We start from the raw sequence: 19820 nt of genomic DNA, 5'->3' as shown, positions 1-19820 counted from the left end.
AGAAATGTAATTGCATATGAATTAGCCTACTGATGTGGGGGAACAGAACTATGGTGTTATACACACCATTACTAGCTCCTGAATGGCTTCCAGATAATATTGGAAGATAATTGTCTGTACAGCTGGATGTTCTCTGTCTGCTTGCAAACCTCTCTGCAACCATGTGGAGAAGATTTTATTATATTTTAAATGTGGATATCTTCAGAATATTCCAACACCTCCTGAGCTTGGAGAAAAACTCTAATTATTGCATAGCTCCAACATTCCTGGACTGGAAACATTTGTACATCTCCATGGGAGGAACATAATTCCTGAAATGAACCAGGTCCTTAAGAAATGAGAGAGTTTCCACTTGGTATTTTAAGGCCCTCTAAGAAAGCTCAAAACAAGGTGGTTTTAATTCTTTTTAATTCTTTTTTAAATTTTGGTTGGTTTTTTTTTGTTTTTTTTTTTTAAATTCCTGGGTGCACACTTAGAGACCTGTCTGTATAATTTCAGAGCTACTGAAATGAATCTGAGAATCAGGATGTTATTTTGGTGGTGGATGAAACAATAATACAACTGTCATGAGAATGTTAGGGATTTTTGGATAAATTATAGAGTAAACTAGGTAGTGGCTTGCATGCTTTGAGCAGTCACTGTTTTGGTGGTTTATTTAGTAACTGTCCTTTTTAATATATTTTACCATACCTGGATTCCTTCCATTACAAGCCTTGGCCTGATAAAAATATGGCCTTAATATTAATTGATCTTTTTATTTCACAACATTAAGCTCTTAAGAAGAGAACATAGTGGTGATATGTAGAATGTAGCATTTTTTTCTTGGCAGGGGTGGGCATTTCATGTCCCAAAAATCAAATCAAGATTTATAACGAAACAAACATATTTTATTGAAATGAAGGGAGGCAGGAGCTGGTCAGGATGAGTAACATGTTTATAACAACTCTCAAGCTTCTCTGTCTGACTGGATCCAACAAGAGAAAGTTCCTTCAACTCCATCAACACACACAAGAACTTCTGTAACTGCAGAAGTACCACTCATGCCAGCCATGAGAAAGGCGAAAGGATGAGAGTGGAAGTGACTGTTGGTGAAAACAAGGGTACCTGGCATTTTGTGTAGTATTGGAGAAACTGCCTTGATATCTTTTGATGGGAAAAGAAGGAAGTGCGGAAGATGCTGTGCTGAAGTACTATTTATAGGTGCTCTGATGGAGAGCCCTGGGGAATTCCCCTTTCTTTCTGTGGACCCAAATCTCCTCGAGCAGAACTGGCCCCTTTCCTTTGTGCTACTGCAGAGAGAGCAGTGACAGCAAGGCTGAGCAGGAGGAAGAGCGACGGAGCAAGACCTGGAGGCTGAGAGCTGCTTTGGGACCTTCTTGCAGACTTTGGTTGCTGCATTTCTTCTTTGTTATCCATTGTTGTCTTTCTGTTTCATTTTGGTTTTTTTCTCATATTCTCCCCAACCTATGTCAAACTGTCTTAGATTACAAATGCCAAGGGCTAGTTTGAGATACACTCACATTACATTTTCAGCTCCTAAGCATTAGTGCCCAGCAGTAATCCACTTCAGGACAAGCCGGAGACTCAGCCTTGATATAGTTTGGCCCCTTATGGAAAGGGGCTTTTGGGACTGCAGTGCTGGGGAGACAGGCAGCTGTATGCAGGGAGCCAGGCTGGCTGTGGGATGTGAACAGCACAAGTGTGGGACAGGTGGATGCGTGGAAGATGTATGGGTGGTAGCTTCATGCAAGCCAGGGAGGAAGCTGTTTGGGATGGGCTGTGAGCAGGGAGGGCTGCGTGAGGGGACAATACAAGATATCCCTAAGCCCAAACTGAAAAATACTTTATCCCACCCTGGGGACCCCAGGGAACTGCTTGGTGCAACTTGCTGCTTGGATGCAGAATTGAGCCCTGCTTTGTTCACAGTCACACTGGGCTTTAGTTTGTGCTTCTGTACCTTTGATGATTGACTGATGTCTGTCAATCACTGTGTTCAAGTATGCCTGTGCTTTGACTTCTCACCTGGGCTCCCACCTGCACCTACTCTGTGAAGGGGCCTCTCCACCTTGCAGCAACCCGTAGAGGTTTTGTGGTCTGGGCAGAGGTGCAAAAGGAGCCAACCAAGCCCTTGCAGAGCAGTGCTGCAGTGCTACCCTTGCTCTCTTCTCTCTTTTGAGAGCCCAGTGCCTGCTGTTCAGTTTCTACCAGCAAGTTCTTGCAGGACAGACCCTTTGCATCTGACAGTGGTCTGAGGTCCTTGATGCTTGTGTGGTTGGCTGGTGGGATGCTCAGGCAACAGTGTCTTCCTCCTTGCGCTTCTGCAGAAATGTTGCATTTCTGAAATGAAGTATGTTGTTTGCATGTCAAATGGCATGGGGCATTTTCACAGCTCTCCTGGCAGCCACAGGCTTGGCATATTGAAGGCTGAAGAGCTGCCAAGGGCAAGCATTTAGAAAAAAAATAAAAATAAAAAATCCCTTGCAGGCAACTGCCAGAGTTTGGTGCCAGGTTAATCAGAACTCCCCATTGTCTCTCTGAGACAAATGTTCTGATTAAATCTATTATTGTTGGGCTTGATGGGACAAAGTGTTACTGAGTTACATCATAGCTATAATGTGGAAACTGGAGCACAGCACAATTTATGGTGGAATGTTCCCTGGTATTGTTCAGAAATATCACCACAGAAGAAGTTTGTGGGAATGATTATTTGAAAGCTGCTGGTCTAACAGTGGCTTGAGCCCAGCTCCAGGGTGTCTAACTAGGCTCTGCTCCATAGCTTAAGTAAACTACTTAACCTCCCTCTTTCTGCTTTGCCCTTTATGAGCAGTGGTGTTAAGTGTTTGTCTGCCTTCCTGCAAGGATCTGCTCATGTTTCCAACTGGCTCTGGTTTATGCACCCGTGCTGGTGTTGCAGACTTTCACCATGTGTGTTGGACTGGGGGTTTTCTCTTCTTTTTACCCAGCCTGGTCATTGTGTTCTCATCACTGCAGCATCTCAGAGATGCCGTGGAGTGACTCTGGGTCCTGCCTGCTGGGGCTAACATGGCAGAGAGAACCTGGCATCCACCACTTCCAGTTTCCTCCTGAAGGTCTGCAGTCCAGTGCCATGGAAAGAGCACTGGGACTCCCTGGTCCTTAAACAGTGCTGGCTTAAGGACTGCCTGGTTCTTAAACATGGAAAAGAAACAGACAAAATGTTGGTTGTGCAAGAGGCAACACTGATGAGGCCTCAAAAAGGCTATTGCAGGACTTGAAAGAGGTGGGAATCAGACTGTCTTGTCTAGCCACCTTACGTGACTTAATAAAAGACATATATATCCATGAGACATGTAGTGCATGAGATTGCATCCAGATTTTGTGGCTCCCATCCATCCTCATGCAGACTGAGTGCTGCCTGGTTCCTGGTTGTCCTTAGCTAACGGGGCTTACTGAGGTGACAAAGCACACTAGATAACTCGAGCAATATTGGGGTCATCAGTATTGAGCTGAACACTGAAATTTGGAGAGAAGGTCAGCTATCTCTTTCTCACTGACTCTTTTGTGTAGCAAACAAGGTTTGCATGAGCACCTTCTGACACTTGATAATGTCATCTCTGCAAAGTGTCATTGTGCTGGAGAACAGGAGGCAGACTGGACTAAAGGCACAGGAGACTCAGGAAAGCAATTAACAGAGCATACAGGGTCTTAAATGAAGTCTGCATGGGATCTAGCTGGTCAGGTTTACCACGATAATGGATCATGTCTCAACTTATGTCTGTAATTCTTTGAAGATGCTCTAGGCTCCCAAACTCTCAGGAAAATGTTTTCATGATGCCAAAAATTCTCAGCCTTTGATGACTCTCCCTGACGTGGCTGAGTCACCTGCTCAGATGCCTTTCTCCCTCTTGTGAAGTTGGGGGGGAGGAGAAACAACACTTTCCTTTCCTTCATCTCATCTTTGCCTTTATCTTTTTTATCTCTGTTTTTTATTTTCTTTCCCTGTGTTTGGGGAGGGGGGTGAGTTACAAGCTAAAAAAATGCAGCCTGTGGCATCAGCAGGTAGATTTCATGCTATAATCACCTGGATTGTGTTGTCATAGCTTTGTTGGTATTTTGGCCATAAACCCACCATTCTCACTTAAGACACAAAGGCTATGCTGTAAGTTAATTTTGCTTGGCAGTATGTGCCTAAAATAATAAAAGGTTTCTTTTTGTCACATGTGTTTAATGTAGAAGCTAATTAGAAAGGAATGTTAACATATGGCATTAACCACCAGCTGCAACATAATGGCAAAGCTAAATTTGGTAATAGTGAAGGGGCATAAGCCAAGTACCCAGACCAGCAGACAATGGTTAGTGTTACCAAAAAGGGTTTGTCAGTGATACTGAAACAAGTGGGAACAGTTCAGCTGGCAGCTTGAAGATTGACATTAGGATCAGAGGTGTAGACAGAAATGAAAAAATAAAATAAAGTGATGGAACTGTTTTGAAAAGAGATGCCTGCATGGATTAGTCCCCTCATCAATTGATGAAGTTAGTTTGACTACCAGCTGGTGAAGCTGTACCAATGATTTTCACGAGCCATGACAACTTATGGCTTATGAGCTACAATGGAGGAAAGTGCTGAAAATGTGTGCAGTGCTGTGAGGAATGGATTCAAGATGATGTGAACTAGGAGTATGTGGTGTGTTCTCATCCCTGGAGGGGAAGAATAAAATAGTCTAAAACTGTTTTAGGAATAGCAGCTCAACATAGTCACAAGGACACCACAAGAAATAACAAAATATTAATGAGACCTTCCAAAGATGAAAATTATGGATCCAGACACCCTGCTTCTTTCAAAGAGCAATGAAATTAGAGAAGTTCATAAAGACACTAGGAATGGCAAAAGGCAATTCTACCAGCAGTGAACCTGATCATGGGATCTAAGCACTGAAACGAAATGTTATAGCAATGTGTAATGAGGCAAAACAATGATCTGGGTTATTCATGTAAGAGTATCTGGTGATGTGATTTTTTTCATCGACGAAAATCAAAGGGAGGAAGTGGCTCAACATACAGGAGTGAAGCCTTCCTGAGGGGAAAATATGGGGGAAAAGTTTGATGTGTACAAAGGAAATAAGATGCCTCCTAACATTAAGGAAGACATTAGTGGTTGATGAGAGGAATGAGGCACTAGACTCAAGCCTTCAGAGAGAAATATTTGCCAGTTTTTTGACTTAGGAATGCAGACATTGCTTGTGGTGGATGACAATATCTGCTGGGACGTGACAGTGTAATGCTGTTACCAAACATGCTAAATTAACTGGGTATTTTTCTCAAGATCCAGATTTGTTAAATGTCCATAATTCCTATTTTTTTTAATGAGATTTACTATACTCTGCCTTAGAAGACATTTATTAGACAGAGGCTGTCAGTGCTCAGAACAAACGTTTCCTTGAAGATGAATTTATGATATTGTGGAGGTAGTCAGATGATAACTTTAGCTAAGCTGAACAGGACTCAGCAGTCACTCCAGACAGATGTCATTGAAAGAAACCCTCAGTATTCAGCAATGCAGCTCCACACAGATCTGCCTTCCAGAAAAATGCCACCTCCCTTGCCTGAGAAACTGAAATACTTAAAATAGGCAGTGGCTCTGGAACTGCATGGGACCAAAAGTAGTTTTACTGTGACTGCCAGACCCAGTGCCTAATCATGCTGTGTCTCAAGACCTGGCAGAGATAAGATCTTGACATGCACAGTCTGGTTTTCCATGTCAAGAAAACCTGGATGTATCGGCCTGGAGGAAGCCATGGTGTCACCCAGCAAAGAACACTGGACCTGTTCTCAGCAGATCTGGAAGTGCTCAGTCCTGCGCTGTCTGGTGCTGAAACCATTACAGGTAAAATGGCAAACTGTGCTTAGGAGTCAACTTTAACCCTCCAAAAGTCGAGTATCTAAGCTAGGGGTTTCATATCCCACTATGGTCAGCTTGCATGGAGTATCTACTCCAGTCTGCTTCAGGTCTCCCCACACGTTTGGGGTGAATCCTGTTGATATGCAGAAGGAGCCTATGTGACCAGCATACACTGGTGATTAGCTTTTAAATGCTGGAGATTGAATTAGTTGATTAGTTGAGCCCAGTTCTCCTTAAGTGTAGCCCTCTTTTTTTTTCTGGAAAGTGGGGAATTGCCCCCAGTCTTCTCTGAGTGTCTCCCTGTGCAAAGCTGAAGTTTTTTATGCTCAGGTGGATCAGAGTGATATTGTTGAAGTGGGAGCATTCCTGCAGCCTAATTTCAGGCAGGCTTCTTGTTAAGCTTGATGTTAGCTGTTTCTTGATATGTTTACAGATCTTGACTTCCTTTGGTCCTGGATTCTGCCATTCCAAGCATTTTTATTTTCAGCTTTCTGTTTCACAAAACATCTGCAGGTTTTAATGGAACTGAAATGTACCTTAGAAGGGCTAAACATGCATCAGTCAAAATCCTTCTGGGAGTTATTTAATTATTTTAAAAATGTTTACTGCCACCCCCATGTCAGGTGAACTTTGTCCTGCAAAAAATACACCTGACTCAAATCATTGCTTGGGCTGTGTTATCTCCAGCTCAAGGAAATTAAAATAAAAATGCAGATTAATTTCTCATTCATTTAAAAAACTGCACATGCATTGACCTAGGAAGGACACCTTTTCTTATTCCATCAGCATGAGGCCTTTGCCTGTGCTGCCAACTTGACCAATATTGCCCATTGGTCTGAATGGCCCAGTGGGTCCCTAGTTTCTAACCTTAGTTAGTGATGTTCTTGCAAACATGCACACAGATAAGATTCTCCCTTGGAAAAAGTCCTTTTGCAGGACTTCTGCCAGGCTTTGGACTAGTCTGTGGAGATTCGAGTTTGCTGGAAATGTCTGGCATTTCAGTTGAGTCACCACGCCTGGAGGTATTTAAAAGCCTTGTAGATGTGGTGATTAGGGACATGGTTCAGAGGCAGACTTGGCAGTGCTGGGTTAATGGTTGGACTCAGTGATCTTAGAGGTCTTTTCCAAGCTAAATGACAGATTCTGTGATTCAGCTTGTCACTGCAGCCTGCTGTACTCCCTGCCTGCTGCACGGTGCAGCCATGCCCACTGCATGGCTATGAGAGTGTTCTCCTGTGACCACCTAAACCAGCATGATGCCACTCCTTTATCTTCCTCGGTGTGTGGAAACTGTCTAGAGAGACAAGTGGCTGAGGATTTTGTGTGTCCAGCTAGAGACATGTCATTGGGCACCCTCATCTTTATCTTACGGGTATTTTAAAGTAGCAACATATAAATCCATGTGTCACTTGCAGAAAAGTCACTGTGATTTAGCAGTTGAAGAGACCACAGACATGTAATGCATCATGAGGGAAAGCTGCATCACCACAATACCTGAACCCCTTGCCTGGCACCTGCCTCCACTTCCCACTTTGTAGGGAGTAGTTAATGCTGAGGTGAACTGAGGACACATTCACAACCACTCATACTCTTATATATGGGTTATCTGAGATGCAGCTTTTATGTGTGAAAGTATAGTAACCCCAGACTGATGGCAATCAGTATTATTGGCAAATAGTATCTACTTATTGTCATTGTTGGGAGTAGTGTACAATTAGAAGGATTTTCACAGCCACACAGAGTAGTGTGTCAAGGATCATTTCCCCTTGGCTTTCCTTGCAAGAGACTGATTGCTGATAGAAAGGACATAAATTTCAACCTGTTTGAGCTGGTTGTAGCCAGTTTTCCATAAACACATTACAGTTTAAAGCCAAGGAATGCTCTTTAGAGCAGATGGTGAGAAGGGAATGGCATCCATTCAAACCAACATGGCTGAAGAAATTTTGGGTATGTTTTTGCATAATGAACATAATGTATGCATATGTGTGTATGCTTACATATAGGTAGTACTTTCATTTACATAATGCTCAGTAAATAATCTCGACTCATTTTTCAGCTGCCAAATACCTATAGAAATATCAATGGTATTTTACTGCTGTGTTGGTCATTTGCTCAGTATTATATAGAGTTTTGTTCTTCTAGTGACAAGATTGAAATTATTCACACAGATATGGTAACTGGAAATTTATTGCTGTAAATCTTCTGTTTTACTTTTTAGAGATAAGACATGCAGTGTGCTGATGCTGACACTGTCTGGAAAATGTTGTGTTCCTTCCTTTATCACAGTGCTTGCTTTACAATGGGCTGGCAATCAGTTTTAGAAAAGTTCTGAGCATCTATATTTGAAAATCAATATATTCAACAATGTATAATCCCTATCAGAGCATTGACTTCCTCCATGAAACACAGATTTCCTCTGTCCTAGTTTTAAGTCTTTAAACACCTGTACATAAAATTTCATATGTGCCACACTTAAAGAGACTCTAAGTTGTTCTGAGAAAACATGAATAATAATTGAGTATAGAGCTGACCAGCTGTGTTTTCAGACATGATTTGCACACACGTGCTCACACTCCTACAGGGCTTCTCCTTACATGGGCTGTGTAAGACAACATCAGTTTCCACAGCAAAGGTGGTCTGTGGTTCGAGTTCTCAGCTTTGCCCCACCAGTTACATCTGCTGACAGCAGTTTTCACGCTGAGGGGCAATTACAAGCCTAGCTGAAGGTTGGTGTTTCTGCAGAGCGTCTGGAGTAGCAATGAACACCCTTGTTCTTTCAGGAGCTTCCAGAAAAACCTTTCCTGTAATAAGATCAGATCATCTTGTTTGGATTAGCAAGTTGTTAGTCTGGTTGTTGCTCCTGCTCATCTTTAATCTAGTGACAAGCTGTGAGTTATTTGATTTGATTCTTATGGCGGATCCAAGGAAAAAATGCAATGCCTTTAGGATCACTGTGTGGCTGAGAGTGAAAAAGTATGTCCAGTTTGGAAGTCTGCTTTTTATGAACTCCTCAGTGATGATACGAAGTGCAAACTTGAAATCCCTGCCAGGGCAGTCTGAGAAATACAGATTTTATGAGATACTTGAGGAATTTGCAAACATTTTTGAGGGGAGAACCAACAGTTGTTTCAAATATATTTATCTGTGACCTAGAAAAATTGTTCTTGTGGTTTTGTGATCTAATGTGACTTGTGCTATAGACCTCCACAGTGATTTTAATAACTGATTCATTACCAGTAGTCCAAGTGTACTGACCAAAGACATCTTTAGCAGGCATATGAGCTCTGAGTGCACTTCAATTACAGTACACAAGCAAGATACTACCATGTATGAAAGAGCTGTATGACTTGTATTTTTGCTTCAGTTAAAATATAACCAAAGCATAATCTTTTGTACATGGCTGTATGAAAGGCTGAATCATGTGCAGCAGCACAGACATAGCGGCACTACCATAAAATCAAGTGGTTGCTAAAGGATTTGAGATATGATTCTTAAAGACTGAAAAAGGCACTTCTTCTAAATGGGGGGATATTAATCTCCATAGTTCTAGTAATTATATTTTATTATACTGTGTCATACTTTATTTTACAGTGCTTTTTGTCATGGCCAAAGCAACTGGTGTGTATTTGAAGTGTAGTTTTAAAGCACCAATAGTGCTTTTGGAAGTTGGCTGCATTTTAGTGGTGGTGAAGTGTCAAGTATGTGACTAAAATTTCAGTAGATTTGTAGTTTCTAATTCTATCATTCAGTTGCCTGTTCAGCTGGGTTGTGCTGCTTTTATCAGGAATAGGTGAGATTGACACTGGCATAGAGCCTTCCTTCCTCTCTAGAGCTTTCAAAAGAAATTAAAAAAATGAATGGGGCACAGAAAAGCACCCTATAAGGGGGCATTGGGAGAAGCCTCTTTTTTACACTAAGAGATGTGAGAAACTCTCTCTGTCTTTAGCTCATGGCAGGGCAGGCTCACTTTATCACCCTGAGTAGAAGCAGCAGCAAGAGCAGCATGCCATTTCTTCTGGAAAGAGCAGCAACATGAAGGGTTTGCAGCTGAAGAGTGATGCTGGAACTTAAAGCATAACTTTTAATGGGAGGGTGATTAGCCAAACTACTATGGGATGGCATTGATTATCATTGATTATCTGCCTCTTGGTAACTACTGAATAAGGTCCTTGCTGAAAGGTATGTTTTAGTCATACCAAGGTACTATTTTAAGCAGAAGAAGCCATTTCAGTAAATAGAAAGAGAACTGACAAGCAGTATGGTTTCTTCTGGCTTTAACTTCTCTGAATTATCAAGGTATTGCTGGTTTTTTGCAGCCATGCCATTTATGAAGTTCAGTCTACCTTCCTCCAGTGTGCACTCCTAGGAAAAGACCCAACTATGTCCTAGGGCAGATGCTCAAAGATTGATGTTTGATGTTTATTCCTTTCTGCTACAGTCAGCAGGTTTTATGCTGTTGTATTCTTCATGATACGGCCCCCTTGACCCTTCCTGGGAAGGTAGGTGCACGTGTATGTTTTGTGTTGTTTTCCCCTCTTTTGGAGAGGGATGGGCCTTGCTGTGAGGATGGGGATACATGACAGAGACCCATGCTGAGATTTCTGTGAGACATCAGCCCCGTGTAAATATTGGGCTGAATATTTGTCAAAATCTGAGTCTTTGGCTAATACTGTTACAAATGTACAGTATTTTGTGCTCCACCTCTTGGCAAACACATTGTCCATTTGGTAAAAATCCTCATATGAGCTGGTAGGAAAAAATTAGATGGGAAAACCTTTTGCTCAATTCTCAGAACATGGGAAAGAAACAAGAACATGTGAAAAGTACTTTGAAAACATTTGGATGAGTGGTCTATGAGTGTACATTATTTCATTATAATGAAAGTTGCATCAGCTTTCTTTCTGGAATTTTGGGGTTTATATATGATGCCCCTATGGCTACAAGGATCATGTGTTCTCAGCTGACTGTAGACAAGTTAGTGAGGAGCACTAATGTCAGCAGAATGTAGCAATGCTCCCCAGCACGTGGTTCCCTTTGCTCCATGTCTGGCCTCCCATCTTGGTGCTCTGCTCTCTGTGCCTGTGTTCTCATGACCATCTCTGGTTCCTATCATGGGGCGGAAAACCTTCCCACGGCAAAAAGGTCCTCCCTTGACCATCTTCCTTCATCTCAGTTGTTTATTCACAGATGAATTATTGATCTGGTGCTGGTAGCCTTGAGCATTGTTTCCAAACAGCAGAGACAGAAGCTGCTTGGAAAAGCAGTGATGAAACCAGAATGATAATTGCTGTTAGTTATGAAGCATTTCTGCAGTCTCAACCAGGCAGGAACCAGTGGGTGGCCAAGGCATGGCTGAGGGACAGAACTGGTCTCAAGACTGAGAAGTTTGCTCATTAAAAGGTGAGTCAGGCATCTGTGCAGTGCAGATGGATTATTGGCAACAGATGTCTGTCCATAGACCTGTGTTTTCTTCAGCATGAGAAAAATGGGGTGGTTTCTGAGCTTGCAAGTTGGAGTCTGCCTGAAAATGGTCCTTCTTGACCACTGCCAGTGGGACCACCTCCCTCCCTCTGCCTTGGCTCTCTGTGAGCCTGCTTTTCAACAGCCTCTACAGCAATCCCCCATATGAAATTTATTAGAGGAAAAAATTGCTAATACTGGAAATGACCTGTTCACCTCCAGAGGCCTTCATGCAGGCTGCATCAGGGAATTTCATGTATTTTCTTAGGTAATTAAGTTGGCAATGGAGAATTTTCTTTGCAGGACATCATTAAATAGCCCACACGCTGTGCTGGCCGTTACACGTGTGCCCTTTTGCCCTCTGCTGGAACCAGCAAAAGGTGTGTCATAAGGACATTGTTCCTATAGATGAATCAATTCACTAACCCATTTTCTAGCAGCAGCATTAGGTTTCTCTGTTCCTTGTCACCCTGAAGCGCTGGGTGGATGCTGTCTGTGGCTGGATGATGTCTCTGAAGCTGAAATGACCCAATGACCAGCCAAGCAGATTTTTGTCTCCAACAACTGTGTACTGGAAACTGCCTTGCCAGCACGCGCATGGGCTGCTCAGAAGGTGTTGCATTAGAGCCTCTTCCTAATGAGCTGTGGGATCTGGGAGTTGTGCATTAGGCTAATCTTTCCAGGAATTTGACTTGAAAGCTTCCCACATTTCCAAGTACAGGACATGCCCATGCAAACGAAGAGGTGGGTGCCTGAACTCCTATTTGACTGTATTTATTCTAGATATTTATTTGCCCTTGTTCTTGAAGGGCTTTTAAAAGTCCAGTATAATATCAGATGTGCTAGATGCTGTAAAAATCCTCCAACTCATCAATCTCGATGGATTTTTGCTTGGCACTTATAGGTTGGGCCTGGAGACACAGCCCTTTTATATAAGTGTGCTGTGTGCTTTTAAACTCATATGTAAGGACACTAAGGCATGAAGTTTTCATTTGCTTTGCACTGACCCATGCCTGCAAGTGAACCAGCTGTATAAAACACAAAGCAGTGCTCTATTTTCCTGCTCTCCATGATGGTAGGACTCCCACAACCTGCTGACGCTGGTCACCACCAGCCCTGTGCCCCAAATCCCTGGAGCTTGGGGCTGACATGCTAACAGGGGGAGCAGTGTCCTGCTGCAGAAGGATAGCCCACCTCCTGCCAAGTCTTGCTGTGGCAGCTGCATCACCTGGACCCCATCCTGTCCTCGCCGTCAGACAGTTTTTGCCATTCCAGCCCGTCAGTGTACCGCAGCCATCAACATAGACATTCCAGGGGAAGTTGTGCAACTGTCCCTGCTTAATCATTAACTGGGACGTTCTAGCTGTTAAACTTTTTTATTTATGTCTAGATTTTTGTGAGGGGAGACACTTGTTGGACAGGGCAGGCTGAAACACACACAGAGCTCTGGAGCTCAGACGTGCTCTGCCCTGTGTACATGAAGCTGAGCAGCGCAAGGCTGGCCAGAATTGAAAGCAGAGCTTCCAGTGACAAAGTGAAGCAAAACCGGCTGTTGCTCATGAGGAGCTCTGGCTTTGCTGAAGGTCCTGGCTGGGAGCTGCTCCGCGCTGGGTGTTGCAAGTGTCAGCACGAGGAGCTGCCTTGCAATGGGCAAAGCCAAGACACAGGGGGTGACCCATGGCCAGAGCCAGGACTTGGGCACCTGCATGTGGAGAGTTGGGTTGTCACAGCAAGAACCAAACCATGTCACAGTGGGAGGATCCCTGGAGGATCCCTGGGGCTGGGGTGGTGTGGTGTGGGGAGGGCTGGAGGGAGGTGCAGATGGGGTTTTCTTTCCCCAACATGTGGGGTTTGTGGGTCTTGCACTGGGGCTCAGAGCTCTCTCTTTGGCTATTCCGAGCCAGTTCCAGCTCACTTCTGGCTAGAGGTGGTTGGTGGGGAGATGATCCCTTCTTCTGCCTTCATTCCTCACCTGATGCTGCATTTTACTATTCAGCTGGGGCATATCTTGGTTTGAGTCAGTGTTTTGGCCATACTGATTGATTTCAGAGATTTGTGTATTTGAAGCATTGAAACAGCATGACTTGATCAGCAGAGAAGCAGTCTGAGTCCCTGCTCCTTTTGCATGGGGTCTACTATGTCCCCCCTAAGCTGATTCACTATCACACTGGATATTTTGGAAGGTGTGAGTGATAACAGCTACAGTAGGCTGCTCTTCAGACTGTTCTTCCATCTCTAGCTTGCAAGGTCCTGCAAAGTTACAAGAACAGAGGAGCAGAGTTGAGAGCGTTCCCTGGGGCAGAGCCAGGAGGAGGGAATCTGTGTTCCCATCTCTTCTTCCCTGCGCCATTACCCCTGGGACCAGGAGCAGTGCAGCAAGGTGCAAGCAACATATTTTACACCCAAAATATACTGAGCAAGGAATCAATCTAGCAAACAATCTCATGCTCCACAGAGAAATACTTGAACTGTGTTTGCTGTTGTTTGCAGCCGTGCTGCACCATGGCTTCCCAGTGAAGTCACTGAGCCCAGCTGGGTGTAACTGAGGGTGGTGCTCACATTGTCTGGGCTAAATGTCAGCAAGGAACAGCAACAGTTGAACAAGATGGATTTCCAAGCATTTCCCTTCTTCTGGTAGCACAGAGCCCTCATTCTTGGACAGCTGAGGCAAAAAGACAATAACGAAGTTATTTGAGATGGAAAAGTACCTAAATGTTTTATTCTTTGTGCATAGAAATAAACAGAAATGAGCTCTGGCTCTTGTAAACATCAACACCCAGTTTTGTGTATATAGCCCTGCTGTTACAAAAGCTTGATGTGTTCTAACTCCACTTTGAATTTAGGGGATAAACAGAATCCATTGCTCAGCCCGTAGGGTTCCTGACCATGCTTCTGAAGATGCCCAGTCAAGATTTGAGTGTTACCTGTGCTGATGTGATTCTGCCTTCCTTCACAGGCAAAATCAGCTGGGCTAGCTCAGAGCTGCCACCAGAACTGTTTGATCCAGGTGAGTGGTCACAGTGCTCTCCAGCAGATGGACCATAACATGCTCATGGATGCTTGTGTTGAGTGTCCAAAGTTTCCTGGCTACTACATCCACTAGCGTGACTAACACAGGTGATATGAGAATGTTGAGAAAAGCCCATGGTTCTAAGCCTTCCCAAAGAATGTCACCCTGAATTTGGACCAGATGTGAAACACTAGACCTTTGTTTACTCTGATACAAGTCTGAAAATGTCCCAGATAAGGCACTGACTCTTCAGTGATAGTGTAGAGGGACCTGGACCATGCTTGAAGGGGAGCTGCTGTCAGATGAGTCTGCTGTAAGAGCAGGTCTCTAAGCAGTTAAAGGCTGGCATATTTACATTGAATGTTTTGCTAATGTTGATCTTCCAAGAAACCTGTTGTAAAACTTGCTGCAGGACTGCTTCTGCAACTGTGTGCCAGACAGCAACTGGAGCATTGTGTCCAGGACAGGGCCTCGTGAACTGGTGTCTAGGAAACCCTTCTGCACAAGGCAAAACCTTGGTTTTCTGTGTTTACTGTTCTGTGTTATTGTGAAACCTGTTCTGAAATATTGTTTCTAACTAGAAATTATTTGAAACGGATTCCTTCTTGCCATTCTTGTCATGGTGCTCACTTAAAACTCAATTTTTCAATTCTTGACTGAAATTTTATTACAGGAACCAATATACCCAACTCAGTAGGGAAGGGGAGATTTGGTCTTAACCTGACCTTCCAATAAGAATACAGTTCCACTTTTAGAAAAGTATGCGAAATTGGACTTGGTTTGTGTCCTTTTTATATAGGGTTGAACTCTTCTGGTGTACATGTATTTATAATCTGAAAGTATATCAGCAGTGGGATAGGAAATGGATAACTTTTACTGTCTTCAGGGACTGGCGTGGCTATAGGCATACAACTTGCCCATGTAGAGAACTGCAAAGCTACGATTTCCTAGGCTGTGAGGTGATGTTGGTGAGTTTGCTTAATCTTGCAGTTGTCATATCTGTTGGGAGCCTGGCTGCTGCATGCTGACAGCAAAGCTGGGCTCTGTGCAGGACACTGTGCCCCGTGCGTGCATTCTGCAGGGCACTTCTGCAGGACTCTTCTGCTCCCTTCTGGCCAAGTCTTGAAATCCAAACCAGGGAAGATTTTCTCCACATCTCAGCTGGGTACCAGGATTGATCTCAGAAGTTCTGTGGTCAACACAATCCTTGATATGCTGGTGGTACAGGAAATGAGGGGTGGGGATGAGTGTGCCCCATCATCAAGTAAGTGGAACCGTTTATGGGTTCCATTTCTCTTTCCTTTTCACCCACAAAACTGCATGGTAACCAGTTTCTTCTAGAGACTTTTGATGTCCTCAGAGGATATGTGCTCACAGTTACTGCAGTGCTGAAGCAAGTTAGTGATTTCTTTTCTCCTGCTTGGGGCTTGCTTTTCATGCTGATGCCTTTTCCTGGTTGCTGTATTCCTAATGTTTAAACTCAGGGACTTCCTCACCTACCTACAGCCCAGACCCTGCAGTAATAGCACAGAACTGTCCTGTTTTTCTTCAGGGTAGCAGATTTTGGTGTAGAGACAGGTTCTGTCTCACAAGGGTTGAGAACTTTGGAAGCGGCAAAGTACTGCTCATCACACCTTAGTGCCTTGGTGCTTGTCTGCAAGTCAGTGTGCTTATCCTGGACCAAAATTAAGTATACTGTTGAATTAAATGAAAGAGAATTTATAACCATGACTGAATTGTGTTTGCAGGTGAAGCTCTTGACTCTTTCACATACTATTCAGCTGCTCTGGATAGTTGAGACAAGTGAGGTCCCACATGGGATTAGTGTCCCCTTTGAGGGACAGAAAACTTGGACACAAAGACACTCAACTAAGTTCATATAGGGTCCTGTAAGGAGCCAAGGCCACACAAGGAGCTCCATGTCCTCACTAGAGTCATTGACCAGGCACAGGAATCCTCTGATTGGTTGGGAAAAGAGGGCTGTACCACATTCAGACTCAGGGTCACTACCTTGTGTGGCCCATGCCACTGTCCCCACTGGTGGCTGGACCTGGAGGGGTGGCTGGTTGAGCAGACTGTAGGTGCTGCCGTGGGTTCACACTGAAGTGCTGCTCTGCTCTGGGGATACAACAAGCTAATTGTACACACCTGGCTCTGGCTGCAGTTCCCAGGACAAAAAAAATCACCTTTACCTGTAATCAAAGTTCCAGCCTGCACAACTGACAACCCTAAACAAAAGGCAGTTAAAAAAGAAGCCCAATGTTTATTACCTAACATGTTTTCAAAACCCCATCGTGTTTAACCTAAACATACTGCTCTTAGGGGGTGTGAGTCATGTCATTAATCACTAATATTTGACAATAGCAGGTAAATTAGCAGGTTGCAATACAGGAAACCTTTCTTAGAATGTCACACTGCCAATCCTGTTGCAGGGTTGGGACCTCAGGTGTCTTTTCCAAGAACATACCTAAACTGTGGACCAGCAATAGTTAGATACGTTCAAATCCAGTGGAGCTGTGCTGGCAAAGGTCCTGTGTAAAAAGCAAGATGGTAAAAAAAGCCTTTTGTTTGGATGAGTTCTATCACTCAGGCTAACCTGCCCCAGCATGAGGGCTTTTGTAAGCTGTCTGCACGTGTGTCTTCATGCTGGTGTAGTTACACTGGAGAAAGTTTTAGAATAGACTTGTCTTATCTTCCTACAGACACTCATGTCTCCAGGTGTCCATGGCATGGAATATAAATGGGTTATTCATCATCATGGACCAGCTACTGTTAAACTTTGCTGGGATTTAAAATACCATCCCACTGGTTTTCTACCATCTTCCTGGCTCTTAAATGACTACTTTCATTTTTATGACTCTTTTCTGCTACATATAACCTATGTCAACATTGTTGTTACTTTTATTATGTTGAAAGTACTCTCCCATCTTTTTCTCATTTTTCTCTTCCTTCTCAGCCTTCTGCTAGCTTTCCTTTTTTAATCTAACCTCCCACAGACTACTGCTGCTAAAGGTATGGATGCTGGATCACCACTAAGAAAATCTGCTGATTTATAATGTTGTTGAAGATATCTGCACTTCTTTTTCATTATTACTTCTCTCTATCTGTATCAAGCGTGAGAGTCTTGCCTTTCAGACCTTGTTTGCTTTTTTTCACCCTTCATTACCTGCCTGGTGCCCCCTACTCACCTGTGCCCTATCAAATGCTAATGAGCATCCTCAATGTCCTGCAGCTGTTCTCATGCACTTACAAGGAGCCTATGTCCAGCAGAATTCAATGGCAGGCTTTCAAAGGAGACTGTAATAAACAGAGAACAAAACCAGGTATCTTTTCTCCAAGGTCTATGTCTGTAATAGATACTAATGGAAAGAACCAGTGGACTAGCAGCAGCTAAGGGGGCAGCAGATGGAGTTAATGAACAGGTACTTGTTAGCATACCTATAGATTTACTCACTACAAACTGATGTTCAATTATATATATATTTTTGTTTCTATGCTCACCTAGTTTCTCCTGTATTTGCTGCTCATCTTTATAAATTGTGAATTCCTTAAGGCAGAGGTTTTTGCATAACACCTGGCAATCTTGATGAAGTACTGAGGACACAGGTACTTAATAATGATGTTATTATTAAATAAAAATGAGTGTGCTGCTCATGACTCCAGGGTCTCATTTATCCACAGCTTCGTGATGATTTCTTGATGAGAATCTCCTTGGAAGCTGAGGAAGCTGGAACTTCTCGGACTTGGCATATGACACCAAGAATCTGCAAACCTTAGAGGCTCTATTGAGAGTAAGTTAAGAGATGAACTATGTTTTTTAATTTCTGGGCTTCATGCTGTGCAGCTGGGCTCTTCTGAGAACCTGGCGCTCTTATTAACAGGATATGTCTCAAGTCTTATGAATTTTGCCTAAGGTAGCACCACAGTGTGGGCTGTTTTTTGGTATAGATCCATGGGCTTCCACGGTCAGGACAGGAAGCTGATGGTTTTAAGGTTTGTCTTTCTCTCATATTGGAACTGCTAAGATTGGGGCAACTCTAATTTTGAGTGCTATTCACCACTGACTTTCCCCATTTTCTTCCTGGGCTTCATATTTCCTCACTTTAGCCAAGAGGCAACAGGTAGGAGACGGGGGGATTGGTCTGACCCAGAGAGGCTCAGCAGCTGATCTGCCAGGAGCACAAAGCCATTAGCGAACCCTTGGGGTTCGTGAGCCCAGATCCCTGGGGGTCCTGACTCTTACTGGAGGTCTGGGCAGGGATATCTTACTGCAGGGACTCATTACATCTAGGCAAGGCTTGCAGCGGATTGTCTTCTCCATGCATTTGAATACACTGTGTTTAGTCTTGAGTAAGAACAAGAAGGGAGTTTAACATACAAGGCTTTTGCCATGTTGTTTAGATTCTGATGTATCCTATCCAAGATTTTAATGGAAAGCTTTCGTCTCCATTCCTATGGGCCAGATACTCAGCTGGTGTAAACGCAAATGCCATCGCTGCTGTGTTCTTTGACGCAAGGTTAGGGCTGAGCTCATGGTGGTGTTGTGTCTGGGAATATTTTTATCCTTTAGAGATATTTGCCCCCTCTCCCCCTCTGTCTCCTCAAGGATTCTTTCTTCTCAGCAAATGTGCTCCTCTGTCTGGAACATATGGGAAAAGTATTTTCTTCCATTCCTTCACCACTCAAAAACTGTCAAATCAATTTGGCTAAAATTAAAACCTTTTGGGTTGAATCTTAGCCTAGAAAACCTCATCTCCCAGCGGAATCCTTAAAGAAATTTGTGAGCAATTTCCAAAAAGGATGGAGCTGTCTTGTAAAACAAATCTGGGGCAGAAACCAATTGGAAAAGCCCTTTGGTAATAGTTACACCCATGTCTTCAAGTGTACAAGCTTCACTTTGACTGTCACATGAGAAGGAATGGTGGCTGTTGACATCTGCAGCTCTACACAATCAGCAAGGGTAATCAAGTCTAGTGACCAAGGCATGCCCTTCTCCACCTTGTTTTTCATCTGTGTGAGTCTTTACGCTTCTGCTTTTGGCTGGAAATGTAAATGACTAAGTATTTGGTACCAGAGCTTGCAGACTTCAGAAGGTCAAATAGCTTGGAAAAGCTTTTTAAGTTTTGGATTGTTTAACCCAATCCTTTGAGATTCACTGCAAATTATATAAAAAGCTGTCATCTTTGTGGATGAAGTAGTGAAGGGCACACTGGTGAAGCAGCAAAAAGACTAATTTCTTACAGTTGGTTTTATTGTTAAACTTAGTTGGTTTTGTTCTAATTAAGTGAGTATTGTCCTGATAACTGTCCTTGCAACCTGGGATTTTCTTCTTTGATATTCTTGGATATTGAATTGAATTGAATCAGAGTAAACTCTACCTTTGACTTGTACCAGTTACAGTAGTGAGTGAATTACTAGCAGTTTGATGAATTCAGTGTGGGAAAGAGCTACCAAGTAGCTGTAGCCAAGTGA

General features: G+C 43.4%; 1 long non-coding RNA gene across 3 annotated transcripts in view; it reads left to right on the top strand.

Annotated features, from left to right (window-relative positions):
- The first annotated feature begins 18070 nt into the window (after positions 1 to 18070).
- Positions 18071 to 19820, top strand: part of LOC138113127 (uncharacterized) — a 33441-nt gene continuing 31691 nt past the window's right edge. For all 3 annotated transcript variants that reach the window (XR_011152015.1, XR_011152016.1, XR_011152014.1), the window contains exon 1: positions 18071 to 18139. This is a non-coding gene — a long non-coding RNA (uncharacterized lncRNA). The remainder of the gene's footprint in view (positions 18140 to 19820) is intronic.

Source organism: Aphelocoma coerulescens, chromosome 7, assembly GCF_041296385.1.
Source record: "Aphelocoma coerulescens isolate FSJ_1873_10779 chromosome 7, UR_Acoe_1.0, whole genome shotgun sequence".
In the NCBI taxonomy this organism is placed as follows: Eukaryota; Metazoa; Chordata; class Aves; order Passeriformes; family Corvidae; genus Aphelocoma; species Aphelocoma coerulescens.
Note: the sequence above shows the minus strand (reverse complement) of the source record. Positions and strands in the feature narration are given on the sequence as shown.